Consider the following 19,526-nt stretch of genomic DNA (forward strand, 5'->3'; position numbering starts at 1 on the left):
GGGAGAGATGCAAGTCAACCTGTGGCTGGGTTGTATGTCTCACCGAATCACAATTCAGTGAGTGATCATTTTTATACAGTAGAAAGGTGTGCAAAACAAGACACTCCCTATGAAAGAAATTATACTTTATCAGATGCGTACAGTGGGAAAGGCACAGGAGGACGCTTCCAATGGAGTCTGGCCTTGAAGACTAATTCTGGACAGTTTTAATGAGTGAGTTTTGATAAGTAAAATAAAAACATGAATGAAGTGGGAAATGTTAATGAATGAGATACAAACATCAAAGACAATATTCTTCTGTGAGGACAACAATTGAAATCTTTCCATCACATTGTATGATGCTTCACTCGTGGGCTTCATGTATTATGTGCAGTATTGAAAGGAGCTAATATGACTCAGTGAGTGTGTTTTATTTTATCACTCCTCTGCTGCTCTCTAGTGTCACAACATCTTCCTTCAAGAGGAATGTCATGGCGACCAGATTTCAGTGACCACTTCAGGTTCAAGTGCTGACCTGTGTCAGATCTCTGGCTTCAACTAAGTGATGTAATCACTGTGTTTTATTTTACAAATGCACCTGGTAGACACCAGTAAACATTAAAAACATAAAAAAGTATAAGCGTAGGAAAAGCTGGTATATTAGTGGCATGTGAAGATTAAAGTATCACTGTTTAAAATAATAATCATATTCAGCATTCAATGAGAGAGAAGATAATAGAAATTGGCATATATTGCCATAGATGTTGGAATCTCTTGTTGATAATAATAGCAGTAAAAAGAATACTGTATTAGTATCTGCTAAAGTACAGATGAAAATATCATATAGATAATTATTCAATAAGTTAAGTAAAACCATCCATTTATTCATTCGTCTTTATTAACTGCTTCTTACGCTGTTGCGGGTCGCGGAGTTGCTGGAGCCTATCCCAGTGGACTTGGGGCGTCAGCCGGGGTCCACCCCTGGGCGCAAGGCCCGCTTTCCACATCTATATGAAAGTTAAAAATAAAGTAACACACACACAGTCAGTCAGTCATTTTCATATTACCGCCGCTACATCCGCTGCAGCGGGTCACGGGGAGCTGGAGCTTATCCCAGTGGCATAGGGCGGGGGACACTCCGGGCACGACGCCAGTGCACCGCGGAGCCACACACAAAGACATACAACCACTCACACACACACACTCCTATGGGCAATTTGGGACCGGTCAATCAACCTGAAGTGCACGCTATTGGAGGTGGGAGGAAGCCGGAGAGAACCCACGCAGACACGGGAAGAGCATGCGAACTCCGCACAGAGCGGGACTCAAACCCGGGTCCGCCGTGTTGTGAGGCGACAGCGCTAACCACAGCGCCACCGTGCTGACCCTACACACAGTCATAGTCCACCAAATATCTTCGCAACCGTTGCAGTTAGAAAGATGAAACAAAAAGCACATTACTCGGGAGGCAAAGGGGATGAAAATGAGATTATTACCCTGACCTTTAGATAAATAGGTCAAGGCCAAATTTAGACTTTTGTACACTCAAGAACCGGATAAGATAGAGAGATGAGGGAGAAAGCCAGTAAGAGTAAGACCATAGATCAAAGCTAGTTCTTTGATATATGAAAGCAGGTCAGGGTAAAATTTTGAATTCAGGGGTGTCGTGTGTTGGCGCGCCTTCTTCCTCCGCGTGTTCGTTTGATTTCGGGTAGTGAGAATGTTGGTGGTCCCAATAAAGGCTGGAGACGATGAACAGTCCTTCGAAGCTTTATTGCAGAATATTCTGGGCACAAGGGACTTACAGACAAGAGCTGCAGCGGTGCACAAGTGCAAAGATACGAAAGGATCACATTTAACGAAAGGATCACATTTAACATTTATACTCTAAAAGGCAGAACTGTGGGTGGTATGAAAATGTTGTTTAACCTCGAAGCATCTGCTCTCAACCAGTTCTTTACTGGTTTCATTTGGTACATCATGACCTCCAGGCGTTACCACAAAATGTCAAGTCCAGTTTCACAAAATTATCTGAGGACACAACAAACAGTGACTCGGACCCCGTGAGGACATTCATTCATTCATTCACTGTGTACCGCTTCATCCGCCGTAGCGGGTCACGGGGAGCTGGGGCCTAACTCAGCTGACATAGGGCGTGAGGCGGGGGGACACTCCGGGCACGACGCCAGTGCACCACAGAGCCACACAAAGACGGACAACCACACACACACACACACACACACACACACACACACTCACTCCTACAAGCAATTTGTGAGGACATATCTGTTGAAAATTAAATTATCTGAGGACACTGAACAGTCATACAAGCATTCCCAAATATGGTCAAACAGTAGATATATCCATACAGAGCCTTCATGCAGGATGTTGCAGTCTCTGACTGCCTTAGTTGTAGTTTACCTTGCTTTGAGATGGTTTGGCCTACACAATAAACTGTCAACACTCAAATAATAACCAAATAATCAAATCACCAGTTGTGAGTATCCCCAAACCTGCCCCCCGCCACACGTTTGACGCAACTCTGGAAAAGATCAAGGTCCAACCCCTGTCCAGGAGTTTGGTTCCAGAACCATGGCTATGTGTGGAAGTAAGCCCCACCAGATCCAATTGATATGTCTCCACCCCAAACACACGTGCTTTACGTGTCGCAAAGCTTACATAGACTGGTTACTGGTTACACCAAAGGCTAGAAAGTGTCACCTCCTCAAAAGAGAAGCTGTAAGTAAACAAATAGCGGAGGAGCACAGGATGAATTAGGCCACATCTGTTTTTAGTTTGTGATACGTGCCAAAGATGCTTCATGCCAGATATAACAGTCATGTTTCTTCCTGTTGGCAGAAATCCAATTTGAAATGTCACGAAATTGGATCTTTCCACATCTTTCAAAAGATAGCTAGGAACACTGATGGAGGGTCCATACAGGCCAAGCGGTGCCACAGCTGCGAGGCCACCAGGTTGTTTATCACTAAGACTCGACCTCTGTACGACATTCTGGGGAGCAACCATTTCCATTTTTCCCTTCTATTTTTTCAATGACGCCCTCCCAGTTAAGAAGAAGAAGGTATACTTTATTGATCCCCTGGGGGAAATTACATTTTGTCACTCGGGTGTAAATTTTTTTTTTTGTGTTAGTTTTTCACAATCAGTATGTACAGGCCCCTGAAACAACCACAGCACACAAGGGGCATGTAAGCATGCAGTTAGTACATACAGTACATGACAACACACAACATCAAGTTGTACATCGGGAGGCAGAGTGACAGGCAGAGACTTCCTGGAGTGCGCCCCAATAGAGCAGGTCATAAGGGGGACGGCACCTTGCTCAAGGGCGCCTTGGCAGTGGCTGGGAGGTGAGCTGACATCTCCCGCCGTCAGCTCACACTCCGGAGATGTTCTGGCAGGAGCGGGAATCGATCCACCGATGGCTGGGCGATCTGTTTTCAAGACATCTGCTCTACCGCTGAGCCACTGCCGCCCATCAGGCTGTCATTGCTGTTGTCCACGTGAATGTTGAAGTCACCAACAATAATGACCCTGTCTGTTTTAAGGACTAGACTACAGTAATCCTGTCACCTTTGCCCGCACGTCTTGTTTGCTGCACTTTGAGAGTTTTCTTGTTTTTACTGGATTTTTGCTTTATCAATTAAAAATATGACTGAAAGCTTCTCCACGAGTGTTCTGCATTTGGGTCCTAACCCTATCCTTGACAAATCCCTTGTTACTCATGGTCAATGTGTTCCAGGACCACCCGTGAAAAGCGATTATCCGTGGCATAGCGACCAAATATTTGATTATTTATGTATAGTTTAAACGTTTATGAACCTTCCCCATAGTGGTGCAAGGCTTTCACAAATAAAAAAAAATAAAAATAAAGTAAACTTGGAAGAAGAACGGTGAGTCTCTGAACGCAGTTCACACACAAATGCTGCCAGCCAATAGCATGCGCTTACGGTGTCATATAGCTCATGACTATAGCTCATGGGAGACACTTGCTCCTCCCCTCTTGCTCTCTCTCTTGTCCTCGATGAAATGAAATTTACATCTCATCCAGGACTATATATTATCTCCCCACCTATATGTTTGAATTAGCTCACTTGAAAAGTCTCACGGTGTCATGCTTTCAACAACTCCACCAAGTACCTGTCAATCAAGCTGCCAACCATTCACGGCGCATCTGCTGGAAGGAATTGCTGGAACAATATAGCGTAAGGCATTTGCTATGTTAGGAGAAGAAATAACTATACATGGACTTCCCACTTAACATAATTTTAGAGTGTCATAACTGTTCCAACAATTTTCATGTTTTTGAGCAGAGAGTCCGAACAGCAGGAACGACACAGAAAACGGCAACGACTTCTTAGTGAAACTAGCTTTCTAGCACGAACCGTCTGTCCAGCTGTGGTTTTTGTTTGGAATGGGACAATAGATGTAGTATCCAAAATATTCCTCGGGCATCTGACAAAAACGGTACCTATTGCTCTCTCCCTTGTCCTCGATGAAATGAAACTTACATCTCATCGAGGACATCTCCCCACTTATATGTTTGAATTAGCTCACTTGAAAAGTCTCACGATGTCATGCCGTCACCAAGTCTAACTACAACCTTAACACCAACTCTAACACCAACTCTAACACTAACACCAACTCTTTAAGTAACTACATACAGTTCTGTTCATGTAGTCAGCTAACAGAACAATCACTTCTCTAAATTTTCTTTTCCACTTTCTCTTTTGACAGGTGTCTTTTCTTTTAACATTAGTATCCAACTGAACTGACTATGCTGTGGCCAGAAGCCCTGAAAGTGCCCTGAAAGAGGCACACATGTGCACCTACGGACAAGTGCATGTTTTTACAGGTGCAAAAAAAACGAAGACACTGGAGAAAACCTACGTAGACACAGCAAGAACATAGAACCTTCACACTGAAAGGAGGTTCTGCACAAACCACCGGAACTGTCTTGCAGTGAGGTGACAGCCATAGCCATTGCGCCACCGTGCCACCCTGTTAAAGGAATATAATAGTAACAATAAGAACTTTAAAATTCTCCTAATACCAAAAAATGCATTTAAGTTAATATTGCTGTCAATTATTGGTATGGTCAAGGCTGTAATATCTTTATCCGAAATATTTAACTTTGCACTTCATTTTTGGCATATTTTTGGCATGGCATATTTTGTGTTTTTCCCATTGGAAAAAAATCAGGGTTTTAATGACAAAGTCCATACAAATGTAAATAATTATTAAAAAAACACACATTTTATATCTTTTGATAGATCTGAAGTGGTTGAAAAGATCTGATGCAAAGAAAGAAAACAAACATTTATGTATTACATTTTTATTACACTTTCATGAGAGGTCATGTTTGTGACACTTGGAAACATTGTGTGAGTGAAAGTTAAAACTCCTTTTACCAAAAACTAACAATGAATTAACATTAACATTGTTACCAATTATTGGAATGGTCAAGGTTGTAATATCTTTATCAGAAGTATTTAATTTTGCAATAATTTTTGAAAATATTTGCCATGTTATGGGGTTAAGGTTCTCGGTATGTCTTTAAAAGAAACTTCCAGTTTCAAACAAAATTCTCTGCATCCAGTCTTATCCCTAGTTCCCCTTCTATGCAACATACGCATATACTGTATGATCCTCTGACGTCCTTGCCAAGTATTCTCTTTCTATCAGCCCTTCTATACGTTCTTTGATTACCACTGGGCTTGGAAGAAAACGTGCGCTGAGCCTCTGGATTACCTATAGAAGCAAATACACAACATGTAAGAAAATGGCACCTTCATACAAGGATGGTGAGACAATTATATTTAAGTTAAAAGCTCAATCACATGGGTTCTTTACCTCTGCCACCAAGACTTTGTGCTGCATTTTCTTCCTTGACTTCATGATGCGGACAATGGCGGCCTCGATCTCATTCTTCCTGTAGTCATCCACTTCAGGTTTTGACTCTCCTTGTTTAGCAGCGACTAGAAATGTGGGACAGAGACAGGGAAGGCAGTTGGTCTAAATAGTTTCAAATTCATCCAATCCCCAATTCACGAACAAAATATGTTGTGTAAGGGGTTAACTAACACGTAATGCAGTAACCAATGAGAGTGTTTATTGTTTTGAGGTTCGGAAACCCAGATGTAACCTGGACTGAAGTTAAAAGTAACGTTCATCACACCCTGATTTCTTATCTTGTTTGCTATTAGAATAATAATTTAGCTAAATAATGTAATCACTAACAGACTCATCATGGTGTCAGAAGTCATCTTGGAATGCAAATAAGTTAGATGGCCAGGGCCGTTATTTTTTAATTTTCAGCCGCCGACCTCCACACATCAAGCATAGGCCTTTAACTCCGTTCTCTCCAGTAAGTTAATTATATCGAGACATGTGAGAATCCAGGTGCTTACTGAGTTTCTCAAGGTGTTTCCATCTCACAGCTGCCAATTTCTTGGCAGACAAGGGCAAACCATACAAGTTCTGCACAGAAATGCCTGTGGTGGAATCGGACCTTCTTGCTGTGAGAAAAACAGCAGTGCCCAATGCACCATGATGTTTAAGGATAAGTGTTTTGTGGTACTCAGGAATTTCCAGTGGAGGCATAGTTAAAGAAAATATATCTGACAAGTGACGAGAAATCCTGTTTCAAAAACATGGAACATTCTCAAATCATATATTATGTATATATTCTAGATAGATAGACAGACAGACAGACAGACAGACAGACAGACAGACAGACAGACAGACAGACAGACAGACAGACAGACAGACAGACAGACAGACAGACAGACAGACAGATTTATTAATCTAGATTTATTAACTTTATTAATCCCGGAGAAAATTGAAAGTTCTGTGACCATAATTCAGGTGAATTTTTGCAGGTGATTTGGGTTACAAGAGGTCAGCAAAACGTTAGTCCAGATCGAATTCTGATCAAAAATCAGGTCTCAGTTTTAGAACATAATTTCTCCACAATTTAACACAATTTGAAGCTCTGTGAACTAAAGTGCCGTACCACAAGGTCTTACCCACCTGTTTGTATTTTAACTTTGTGCAGTTTGGAAGTAAAATGATCATTGACTGTAAACACATGTCCGCTCTCAATTTCTTTGCACTTTGGCTCCTTGGTGAGAACTCTCTGTGTAGGCTTGCCACAGGCAAAAGACTGCAATACTCGCACTAACTCCCTTTCAGGAATATCAGTCTCATGCTGGATCTCCTGTAGATGGGTTTGAAAGAAGCCAGTAATGCAATAAACAAAAATAACTTCAGCAAAACATTCAGCATCTGAAGGAGGAGTGAGGATAAGTTATTCAGATAACAGAACTTCAGCTCGTGCTCACCTCATAGGTGCACTTGTCTCTCCTATTGAAGAGCATAAGGACGGTCATCTGGAAGGTGGAGACCTGCAGTATGTGCTTCCGGGTGTTCAAGCTGGTCACCTGTGTACCTTCTGCTCCCACATCTGAACCATCCTTCCGCAAGTAAATTACATTAGATGAGGCACTCATGCTTAAAAAATACCATTGTATCACAGAAAATAAACAAGGCAGTCATAGACTGCAACATCCCGCCACACCCCTGAATTAAAATTTTTACCCCAACCTACTTGCATAGGTCAAAGATCAAAGTCAGTGCTCTGACCTAACTTTGATCGAGGTCAAGCTACCACAGCTTATCTAAAACAGTATTACCACACCACTTACATCGGCGGACCAGGTGAGAGGAGAACTGAGGAAGCTTCGGCCCCGAAAAAGCAGCAGGACCAGATGTGGTGAGCCCCAATCTACTCAAGGCCTGCGCCGCTGAACTCGGGGAGTCGCTACAACAGTTCTTCAACCTGAGCCTGCTTCTCAGGAAGGTGTCCACCCTCTGGAAGACGTCGTGCATCATTCCATTTCCCAAAAACAACCGGCCCAGTGAGCTGAACGACTTCCGACCAGTGGCGCTCACATCGCATCTGATAAAGACTCTGGAGCTGCTCTTCCTCAGTCTCATTAGGCCTCATGTGAAACATGCTGAGGACTCTTTACAGTTTGCCTACCGGGAAAGGTCAGCGTGGACGACGCCATCCTCCACATGCTACACCGAGCCCATTCGCATCTGGACAAAGAAAGCGGCACTGTGAGGATCCTTTTTCTGGATTTTTCAAGTGCCTTTAACACCATCCAGCCCTGTATCCTACAGGAAAAACTCCTACAAATGCGAGTGGACCCCGGCCTGTCTTGTTCCCAACCCTCTTCTCTCTGTACACGGAGGACTTCTGCTACAACTCAGAACTGTGTCACATCCAGAAGTACGCAGATGACACAGCTATCGGGCTGTGGCTGGACAACAAGCTGGACTGTACCAGCAACATGAGGCAGCAGTACAAGAAAGAACAGAGCAGGATGTACTTTCTGAGGAGGTTGAGGGCATTCAAGATCTGCAGGAAGCTCCTTTGGATGTTCTATCAGTGTGGTTCTATCAGTGTCGTTCGATGTGGTGTGTTGGGGAGGGAGCGTGACCAAGGCGGATCTCTCCGGGATGGATAATGATGATAAGGCGGGCCAGCTCGGTGGTCGGGATGAAGCTGGACCCTCTGGCAATGGTGGCAGAGAAGAGAACATTGGACAAACTGCTGGACATCATAGACAATGTTCAGCCACCCTCTGCACACCGTTACCAACAACCACAGAAGCCTGACCAGCCAGAGGCTGCGCCTTCCAACATGCAGGAAAAAAAGACTTAAGAACTCCTTCATCCCCCGAGCCATTAAACTGCTCAACTCCTCTCTGGGGGAGTTGAAGAAGAAGAAAGTCCACACGAGAGCTGAGGGTTGACACAGACAGTACAGCAAAAGCAATACAAACACTATAAACATTTCGCTATACCCATACTTAACCAGGACTGTTTTTGTTTTTTTTATTTCTATGCTTATTTACGATTTTCTATTTATATATTCTTGATGGGTTATTTATTACTCTTTCTATTTGGTGTTGTACTAATTTCTATGTGCTGGTGCTTTCTGTGTGCTTTTTTGTGTTTTGTGTATTTACTGTGCTGTGTGCGACGGAGAAATTAATTTCTCTGACAGAACCTCCTTAAGGGACAAATAAAGTTATACTCTACTCTTACACTGGTCTTGTTCCTCGTCTTTCTAGCTTATCTGGTTCCTGAGTGGAGAAAAGTTTAAATTTGACCTTGATCTAGTTTTCTCAAGGTCATCTTTCTATCTGCAATGGTTTCGAAGAAGTTTGGTGGACAAACTAACAACCGAATGGACGGACGAACAGATGGACGAGCACACGAGCACTGACAATTGTAATTCATCACCGCTTTGAAGCGGGATATAAAAAATAATAAAGCAGTTATAACCTTTTTAATGGTGCCATAGAAAGTTGCATTCAGGTCTGCCCCGCCCATGTGATGTTGAAGTGTCAGCTTTCTACCACTGTGCTTAGTGAGGTAAAACCTGCAGGGGAAGCATAATCTTTAGAAACCACAGAGAACTGAATTCACCCTCATAACTTTTTTTTAACAGTTTTTGAGAATTACCGTCTGAAGACTTCGAAGGCGTGGCTAGGAGCTGCGGGGATTATACATTTAGGTGGTGCCGATTGTATAGGCCAGTAGCCAGTAGTGAAGACTTTTACTGTGAGGTCCAGACCATTCAGAGATGTCTTGAAGAGATGAATGCATTTTTTTAATTGAATTTAACAGACTCACGTACAATCCAGTGTTGCTCATCAGTTATATGGATATTGATTTCTGATTTAGTTTGTATGGGCTTCACGTCAAACCTTTGCTTTGTTTAAAACACTGTTTTGTTTTTTGAGAGGGTGTCTGGTTGCCTTACCTCTGTCATATTTATGTGTTGTCTGAACTCATCCATTGTAGCTTTGGACACGGTCATGTCCCTGAACATTCCTTCAAGTTTTGAGGTAAAATGATAGCCACATTCTGTCTACAGGGGAAGAGGGGCATACAAAAGTTGAAAGTGTTGACGAAGGCTTTTGATACAGTGACACCAAGGCAACTTCAGCAAATAAGATGTGGTACAACAATCGCAAGAGACATGAATATGTATATTTTTACCTTAAGCTTGGAGATGATGTTCTTCTCTGAGTTGGCCAGGACACTCTTGTTACTGAGCAGTCTGCGGCCCAGGTGCTGCTTGTAGTACCTCTCAAACACATCCTTCTCTTTTATAAACCTGAGCAACACTATGGCCTTATCAAGGGTCGTCTCCACCTCTTGTTCCGTCAACTGGTGAAAGAAGACAGGACTACTTTGTTTTATGTTTTTGCAACGTAGTTGCATACTGAGGATGCCACTTACCCCTGTGACACCCTGCCTGAGCTTTTCATCAATAAAAAGTGACAGGTATTCTGGTGAGTGGGAGTTGAGATGAAGAAAATACTCAAAGTCTGCTGCAATGGTTTGTTCGAAAAGTCTATCGTTGTTGAATGACTCAATGAGGAAATGATCAAATTGTGTCTTGAGGTCTAGCAGGCTCTGTCCGGGAGAAAATTACAAAGCAGTGATGTCATTTGTGACGAAACACCTCCCTTTCATTTACAATTAAAGCAGAGCCAAACATACCTGAACATAATCATTAGGGTTCTTGCCTTCTCCCTCGTCCAACACCAGAGCTTTGCCTTGCTCTCTCAAGTAAGAGCTCATGCACTCACACATGGTTTTCAGTCCATATGGCACACGGCTGTAAAGCATGTACATGGATGCCAGGTCTGGAAGGGTGGAGGGGGTCACGGTGGGGGAAATGGGACAAAACAAACACAAAATCATTAAGGAAAATGATTAAGAAATATGATTACAAAGGCCTTGCTCGTATTTGCTCATTGTAACTTCATTTTATTTCAAAATCACAATGACAATGTAGCTACAAGAGGACAATGTAGCCACAAGAGGACAATGTAGCCACAAGAGGACATAATGTAGCCACAAGAGGACAAATGTAGCCACAAGAGGACAAATGTAGCCACAAGAGGACACAAGCCAGTGTCCAAGCTCGGATAAATACAGAGGGTTGTGTCAGGAAGGGCATCCAGCGTAAAACTTTGGCCAAATCAAACATGCGAATCAAACCTATGACTTCCATGCCGGATCGGTCAAGGCCCAGGTTAACAACGATCGCCATCGGTGCTGTTGACCTACAGGGTGCCAGTGGAAATTGGACTACTGTTGGACAAAGAAAGAGAGGAGGAAAGTGTGTTCATAGGAAGAGTTAGAAGAGGAACGCCAAGAGTATAGGACTGAGAGTAGGGACGTTGAATGTTGGAACTATGACAGGAAAAGGTAGAGAGTTGGTTGACATGATGCAGAGAAGGAAGGTAATCATACTGTGTCCAAGAGACCAGGTGGAAAGGTAGCAAGGCTATAAGTTTAGGAGCAGGGTTCAAGTTGTTCAATCATGGTGTAGATAGGAAGAGAAATGGAGTAGGAGTTATCTTAAAGGGGGAGTTTGTTCGAAACGTCCTGGAGGTAAAAATTGTGTCAGATAGAGTGCTGAGTCTGAAGCTAGAAATAGAAGGTATGATGTTCAATGTTGTTAGTGGGTATGCTCCGCAGGTAGGATGTGAGCTGAAGGAGAAGGAGAAATTCTGTTTGGACTTTGATGAAGTGATGCAGAGCATACCTAGAAGTGAGAGAGTTGTCATTGGTGCAGACTTCGATGGACATGTTGGTGCAGGAAACAGAGGTGATGAGGAGGTGATGGGTGGATTTGGTATCCAGGAGAGGAATGCAGAAGGACAGATGATAGTTGACTTTGCAAAAAGAATGGAAATGGCGATCGTGAATACTTTCTTCCAGAAGAGGGAGGAACATAGGGTGACCTATAAGAGTGGTGGTAGGAGCACACAGGTAGAATACATCTTGTGTAGACGGTGTAATCTGAAGGAGATCAGTGACTGCAAAGTAGTGGTAGGCGAGAGTGTAGCCAAACAGCAAAGAAAAGTGGTGTGTAGGATGACTCTGGTGGTGAGGAAGATGAAGAGGGCAAAGGCAGAGCAGAAGATTAAATGGTGGAAGCTGAGAAAAGAATAGTGTTGCATGACTTTTAGGAAGGAGTTATGACAGGCTCTGGGCGGTCAGGAGGTGCTTCCAGACGACTGGACAACTACAGCTAATGTGATCAGGGAGACAGCTAGGAGAGTACTTGGTGTGTCATCTGGAAGGAAAGTAGATAAGGAGACCTGGTGGTGGAATGAGGAGGTACAGGAGTGTATACAGAGTAAGAGGTTAGCTAAGAAGAAGTGGGACACTGAGAGGACTGAGGAGAGTAGACAGGAGTACAGGGAGATGCAGCGTAAGGTGAAGGTAGAGGTAGCAAAGGCCAAACAAAGGGCTTATGATGACTTGTATGTTAGGTTGGACAGTAAGGAGGGAGAGACTGATCTATACAGGTTGGCAAGACAGAGAGACAGAGTTTGGAAGGACGTGCAGCAGGTTAGGGTGATTAAGGATAGGGATGGAAGTCTATTGACAGGTGCCAGTAGTGTGATGGGAAGATGGAAAGAGTACTTTGAAGAGTTGATGAACGTGGAAAATGAGAGAGAACAAAGACTAGAAGAGGTGACTGCTGTGGACCAGGAAGTAGCAAAGATTAGTCAGGATGAAGTGAGGAGGGCATTGAAGAGGATGAAGAGTGGAAAGGCAGTCGGTCCTGATGATATACCTGTGGAGGTATGGAAGTGTCTAGGAGAGGTGGCAGTAAAGTTTCTGACTGGGTTGTTCAACAGGATCTTAGATAGTGAGAAGATGCCTGAGGAATGGAGAAGTGTGCTGGTGCCCATTTTTAAGAACAAGGGAGACGTGCAGAGTTGTTGCAACTACAGAGGAATAAAGCTGATGAGCCATACAATGAAGTTATGGTAAAGAGTAGTGGGAGCTAGACTAAGGACAGAAGTGAGCATTTGTGAGCAGCAGTATGGTTTCATGCCATGGACTATGATGTTTGCAGATGACATTGTGATCTGCGGTGAGAGCAGGGAACAGGTGGAGGAGAAGCTAGAGAGGTGGAGGTTTGTCCTGGAAAGGAGAGGAATGAAGGTTAGCCGCAGTAAGACAGAGTACATGTGTGTGAATGAGAGGGACCCAAGTGGAAGAGTGAGGCTACAGGGAGAAGAGATCAAGAAGGTGGAGGATTTTAAGTACTTAGGGTCAACAGTCCAGAGCAATGGAGAGTGTGGAAAAGAGGTGAAGAAGCGTGTACAGGCAGGATGGAACGGGTGGAGGAAAGTGTCAGGTGTGATGTGTGATAGAAGAGTATCAGCTAAAATGAAAGGAAAGGTGTCCAAAACTGTGGTGAGACCAGCGATGTTGTTTGGTCTAGAGACAGTGTCACTGAAGAAAAGACAGGAGACAGAGCTAGAGGTAGCAGAGATGAAGATGCTGAGGTTCTCTCTGGGAGTGACCAGGAAGGATAGGATCAGGAATGAGTACATCAGAGGGACAGCACATGTTAGAGGTTTTGGAGATAAAGTCAGAGAGGCCAGACTGAGATGGTTTGGACATGTCCAGAGGAGAGATAGTGAATATATTGGTAGAAGGATGCTGAGTTTTGAACCGCCAGGCAGGAGACCTAGAGGAAGACCAAAGAGGAGGTTTATGGATGTAATGAGGGAAGACATGAAGGTAGTTGGTGTGAGAGAGGAAGATGCAGAAGACAGGGTTAGATGGAGGCAATTGATTTCCTGTGGCGACCCCTGAAGGGAAAAGCCGAAAGGAAAAGAAGAAGAAGAAGTATGGTTTCATGCCAAAAAAGAGTACTACAGAGGCAGTATTTGCTTTGAGGATGTTGATAAAGAAGTACAGAGAAGGCCAGAGGGAGCTGCATTCTGTTTTGTAGATCTGGAGAAAGCTTATGACAGGGTGCCCAGAGAGTAACTGGTATTGTATGAGGAAGTCTGGAGTGGCAGAGAAGTATGAGAGTGGTGCAGGATATGTATGAGGACCGTAAGACAGTGGTGAGGTGTGCTGTAGGTGTGACATAGGAGTTCAAGGTGGAGGTGGGACTGCATCAGGGATCAGCTCTGAGCCCCTTCTTGTTCGCTATGGTGATGGACAGGCTGACAGACGAGGTTAGACAGGAATCTATGATTTTTGCAGATGACATTGTGATCTGCAGTGAGACCAGGAACAGGTGGAGAAGCTAGAGAGGTGGAGGTTTGTCCTGGAAAGGAGAGGAATGAAGGTTAGCCCCAGTAAGACAGAGTACATGTGTGTGAATGAGAGGGACCCAAGTGGGAGAGTGAGGTTAGGGGGGGAAGAGATCAAGAAGGAGGAGGATTTGAAGTACTTAAGGTCAACAGTACAGAGCAATGGAGAGTGTGGAAAAGAGGTGAAGAAGCGTGTACAGGCAGGATGGAATGGAGAAAAGTGTCAGGTGTGATGTGTGATCGAAGAGTTTAGCTAAAATGAAAGGAAAGGTGTCCAAAACTGTTGTGAGACCAGCCATGTTGTTTGGTCTAGAGACAGTGTCACTGAGGAAAAGACAGGAGGCAGAGCTGGAGGTAGCAGAAATGAAGATGCTGAGGTTCTCTTTGGGAGTGACCTGGATGGATAGGATCAGGAATGAGTACATCAGAGGGACAGCACATGTCAGAGGTCTTGGAGATAAAGTCAGAGAGGCCAGACTGAGATGGTTTGGACATGTCCAGAGGAGAGATAGTGAATATATTGTAGAAGGATGTTGCGTTTTGAACTGCCAGGCAGGAGGCCTAGAGGAAGACCAAAGAGGAGGTTTATGGATGTAGTGAAAGAGGACATGAAGGTAGTTGGTGTGAGAGAGGAAGATGCAGAAGACAGGGTTAGATGGAGGCAATTGATTTGCTGTGGCGACCCCTGAAGGGAAAAGCCGAAAGGAAAAAAAAAGGAGAAGAATGACAGGTAACTGGAAGGGGGAATACCATTTGAGTAAAAGGATTACCTTCTGTCTTGTCATTCTTGAGCATATGGACGACTCGAGAATTCTCCATCTCCACGATATTCTTCATGTGTTTAGATATCATCTCCCTTCCCACCACGTTGACAATGGGCTCCTGTGTGGACTCATCCAGGCAATGCAAAACCCGCTCGATCTCTTCATTAACTCTGGCCTCTACCTTCTTTATGTAGACACTGGCACTGTATTCCGTGAGGAACTTTTGGCTCTCCATCTGAAGGAGCAGATATTGTATTGTTATGGTACACAGATTTCCAGGTGTAGAAAACACAGAGGCATCTGGAATGTGGCACAGACTTACCTGAAAGAATTCCCTTGACATATTTAAGAAAGGACACTCAAAGTCTTCCTCATACACTGACCTACCATCCAGGCCAAGAATCATCAGCATCTGGCATGCATTTCTGATGGCCCCCCTACAATGAATGGTTATTAAAGGAAGGTTCCAAATCTGCAATCATTGAGCATTTCTCTTTTTATGTATTTATTAAACAAGAGCTACAAAAATAAGTGAAGTGAAGTTGAAGTTGTAGTGCGGAAGCGTGACTTTTAATTTTCTAACAAAACCATGGGCCTTTTCTTTAGCAGGCCCGCAGATACAATAATCTTTAGTAAATTGGTCTCCCTTCATACCTGTCAACAATCTCTCCCTTCCTCTCACAGGCTATCATGTTCAGTAACGTCCATTGCAGGTGGTCTTGAATGCAGCGGTAGCGCACTACCTGGTTCCTGAACATGATAAGGCCAAGATTGTAGACATTTTCCACATTGTTTTGTCGAACATAGACTCGGTCCTGAAAGGCCAGAGAGAATTGGGTGATAAAGACTCAAAGTGACTCAAGAACACTAATGTGAATGTATGCACAACCAAAGATTTAAGGGAATTTTAAATTGCAGTTGAAATTCTTCTAGACACTTGTGTATAGTCTGAAAGGTATTTATCTACCACCCCATGGGCATGTCAAGTATTTATGTCCTTATCAGTGTCAAATTATGTCCGTGCAATACTGTCTGCTACAAAACAGGTTTAACGGGAGCTATAAATGACAGCACACCTTTCATTTTGTAGTAGAATGCATGCCAAAGCTCATTGGACGATAAATGATAGCAAATGACATAGTCCTAGTAACTATCCCTTCCGTGAATCATACAAATTCAAGAGGCATATTGTTAATTAAATATCATGTCACCAACTGACGTGATTTTGTTTAACATTCACAATTAGTTCAGAAAATCAAGAACCCAACTAGTGGTACCTGAACCTAAACCAAAATTTTTAGTTTTTCAAATTGTACATGAGGCTGGATGGTGTTAGAGGCTAATGTGAAGTCAATGAATAGCAGCCTAGCATGTTTCTTGCTGACCTCAACATGTTTATTAAGAAGTTTCAATAAGGTAATGGTAGCAACAGACAGCCCTCTCTTGGCCCTGTGTGCAAATTGCAGAGGGTCAAGGCGACACTGTTTTTGCCAAGAGCTCTTCCAAATTTACAATTGACAGAGAACAAGCATGATAATCCCCCCTACAGAGACAACAGCACTCACATGACCGAAACAGAACATCAAAAACAGTAACAAACAATAACATCAAGACAGTAATTCATCTGCTAAACAATTCATTACATAAAAAGTGTGTAAAACGTGTTGGCCTACCATGTAAATGACAATGTCTCTGATCATAACCATGGCGGTTTGATGGTCATTCCAGGCCTGATCCAGTGTTTGCAGGAAGTTATCATTTAGAGAGTTAAGAACGTCTTTCCGTACCTGTAAACAAAGAAACAAACAAATAAACAAACCAACTTCATAGTTTTGCTAATGGTTAAAAAAAGAGTTGAATCAAAAAATAAGTTAGAGTTTACTTTGTTGATGAGATGTTCACTGACAACCTCCATCAGACCTGTGTACAGCTTCTCTCCATGTTTGTGAAACACTATCGTGTAGGCATTCTTGTATAGCTCCTCAAAGCTTAACTGGGTATTATTCTTCCACTGGATCTCTTGGATGCCATTTTTAAGAATATCCAAAATGTTGTTCACATACGTCTCATCCATTGTCGTCTAGGAAGTACAGCAGGATATTTATGTTTATTTATTTCCCCAATGTATAAATGGATGATTAAGATTATTATTTACAGGAGAACTTATAAGTATAATACTTATAAGTACAATACATGTGGGTGGCAAAACACCTTTCTTAGTGCATTTTAGACTCATACACAATGAGTAGTTTGCTTTTTGATGTTTGCTAGAGGACTTTCAAAGTAAAGCATTGGACTTGAGATTAAACAGCCATGTTAACAAGCCATGCTATTGTGACTACAACTTTATCCATCCATCCATTTTCTGCTGCTGTATCCGCCGCAGCGGGTTAAAGAGAGATGGAGCCTATCCCAGCTGGCATAGGGCGTGAGGCGGGGGACACTCCGGGCACGACGCCAGTGCACCGTGGAGCCACACAAAGACAGACAACCACTCACACACACACTCACTCCTACGGGCAATTTGAGACCGGCCAATCAACCTGACACTGATGCTTTTGGAGGTTGGAGGAAGCCGGAGAACCCAGAGAGAACCCACGCAGACTACAACTTTATTTCTTGAATAAGATGCAAATGATGACAAGTGATCGCTGGACTGTTCTAACTGAAATTAAATAGTATTTTAAAAGTGGCCAAATGCTAGCTGACTTCAATAGCTTGTGAAGAACTTTCAGTGTGTAGCTCTGAGCCAGGTCGTTACCGCACACCGCTACCGTAGCCTGACTGACTTACAGGGAAGTCTCGTGTACTCATTTTGGGACCTTTTTGGTGCGGCCTTTGAAGTTGGACATGATGAGTTTGAACAACTTCATTTATAAGTTGACTTGAACACTACATGAAAGGCAACTGCTGCTTTGATGCTTAATGATTTGGTGACTTTTCTATGGCATCACAGCGGCAATCAAAGTCATCAAAGGGGAAACTCAGTGACCTTCACTTTGAAAACAATTAGATTGATTTGTATGGACCCAATCCCCCCCCCCACCAAAAAATAAATAAATAAAATAAATAAGCGAAACTAGCAGCTGAAGATAATAAATGAATGAATGAGTAGTTATTTGTCTTTCATGGGCGACACAGCGGCGCAGTGGGTAACGCTGTCGCCGCACACCAAGGCGGTTCCAGGTTTGCGTGCTGCTCTGCGGAGTTCACATGTTCTACCCGTGACTGCGTGGGTTCTCTCCGGGTTCTTCGGCTTCCCCCCACCTCCAAAAAGATGCGCTTCAGGTTAACTGGCTGTTCCAAATTGCCTGTAGGTATGAGTGTGTGCGTGCATGTTTGTGGAGTTGCCTACGCCTCACACCCAAGTCAGCTGGGATAGGCTCCAGCTCCTTGCGACTTACCACAGCAGACAAGCGGTAGAAGATGAATGAATGAATGAATGAATGAATGAATGAATGAATGAATGAATGAATGAATGAATGTTGTGATCTTCTCACCTGCTCTCTTCGTAGTGTTTCTTTGGCTAACGTGAGTTTCTGTGTGGTGATGACAGAAGGCTTTACTTCACTTAGCAATGCTGAAACCTCTTCCTGTTTGTTATCATGGTGACTCGTCGAATTGAGGCTCCATTAAAGATGGCTTTTTAGAGTTGTGTTGCACCTGCTAAACTCTGGGTGAACTCATGGGTTGATAAAACTAACCCTGAGCAGCTTTTGCAAAACTGCAAATCCTTGGTTTCCAAGCTCAGGGTAAGTCAACCCAGAGTCAGAGGTTTTACTCAGGGTTTGTTAGCCCTGCTTTGTGAAACAGACCTCTGGATAATCCTATGTCCACTGCTCACACATATTTCCACCCTGCCTGTGTAACGAAATGTATTATTCAAGTGGTTATGTTCTGTTAGAGCTTTCCCTATGGGACCTTGGTGCTAGCGCGGTTCATACTTTTAACCTCTTTTCAGTCCGTCAGTGCCATCGCTGGAGAGAGGTATGCATCCAGAGTGGTTGGATCAAGCTCCTTTTTTATTGAAGCTAAACCAGAATTAGTGCACATGGTACCTTCTTGACATATTGTACGTAATTGTATTAGTATAGTCACTTCAGTTTGTGCACCACAAGTGCAGTAAAATATTTTCAAACCTAGTTGCTGGCATATTAGCGATGTGGACTCAGTGGGCCCATTTCACGAAGGCAGAGTTAACAAACCCTGAGGTAAACCTGTTGTTCTGGGTTGACTTACCCTGAACTTGGAAAACCAGGATTTTGGTTTCACATACACTTTTCAGGGTTAGTTTTGTTAACCCTGAGTAAGTTGACCTGCAGTTTAACACGCGCGACAACTAAAAAAAAAAAGCCATCATCAATGGAGCCAGATTCGACGATTCACCATGATGACGGACGAGACGCTTACTGCAACGCTTTACAGCGTTCGAAGTACAGATTTGAATGTAATGCATAAGAAGAATTTGAGGACATTTTCTAAAGAAAGAGCAACAGCAGTGCAGCTGCAAACAAGAGGGAGATGACGTGGGAGGAAATCGTTTTAAACGTAGTCCGTTGCAATCACGGTAAAATTACGTAGGTAGACGGCTTGAATAATA

At 43.3% G+C, this 19,526-nt stretch overlaps 1 pseudogene; it reads right to left on the reverse strand.

The window, feature by feature from the left end:
• Positions 1-5,619: 5,619 nt before the first annotated feature.
• LOC137612356 (cullin-3-like) lies at positions 5,620-17,778 on the reverse strand (annotated as a pseudogene).
• Between the last annotated feature and the right edge of the window lie 1,748 nt (positions 17,779-19,526).

Source organism: Antennarius striatus, chromosome 18 (genome assembly GCF_040054535.1).
Source record: "Antennarius striatus isolate MH-2024 chromosome 18, ASM4005453v1, whole genome shotgun sequence".
NCBI classification, from domain to species: domain Eukaryota; kingdom Metazoa; phylum Chordata; class Actinopteri; order Lophiiformes; family Antennariidae; genus Antennarius; species Antennarius striatus.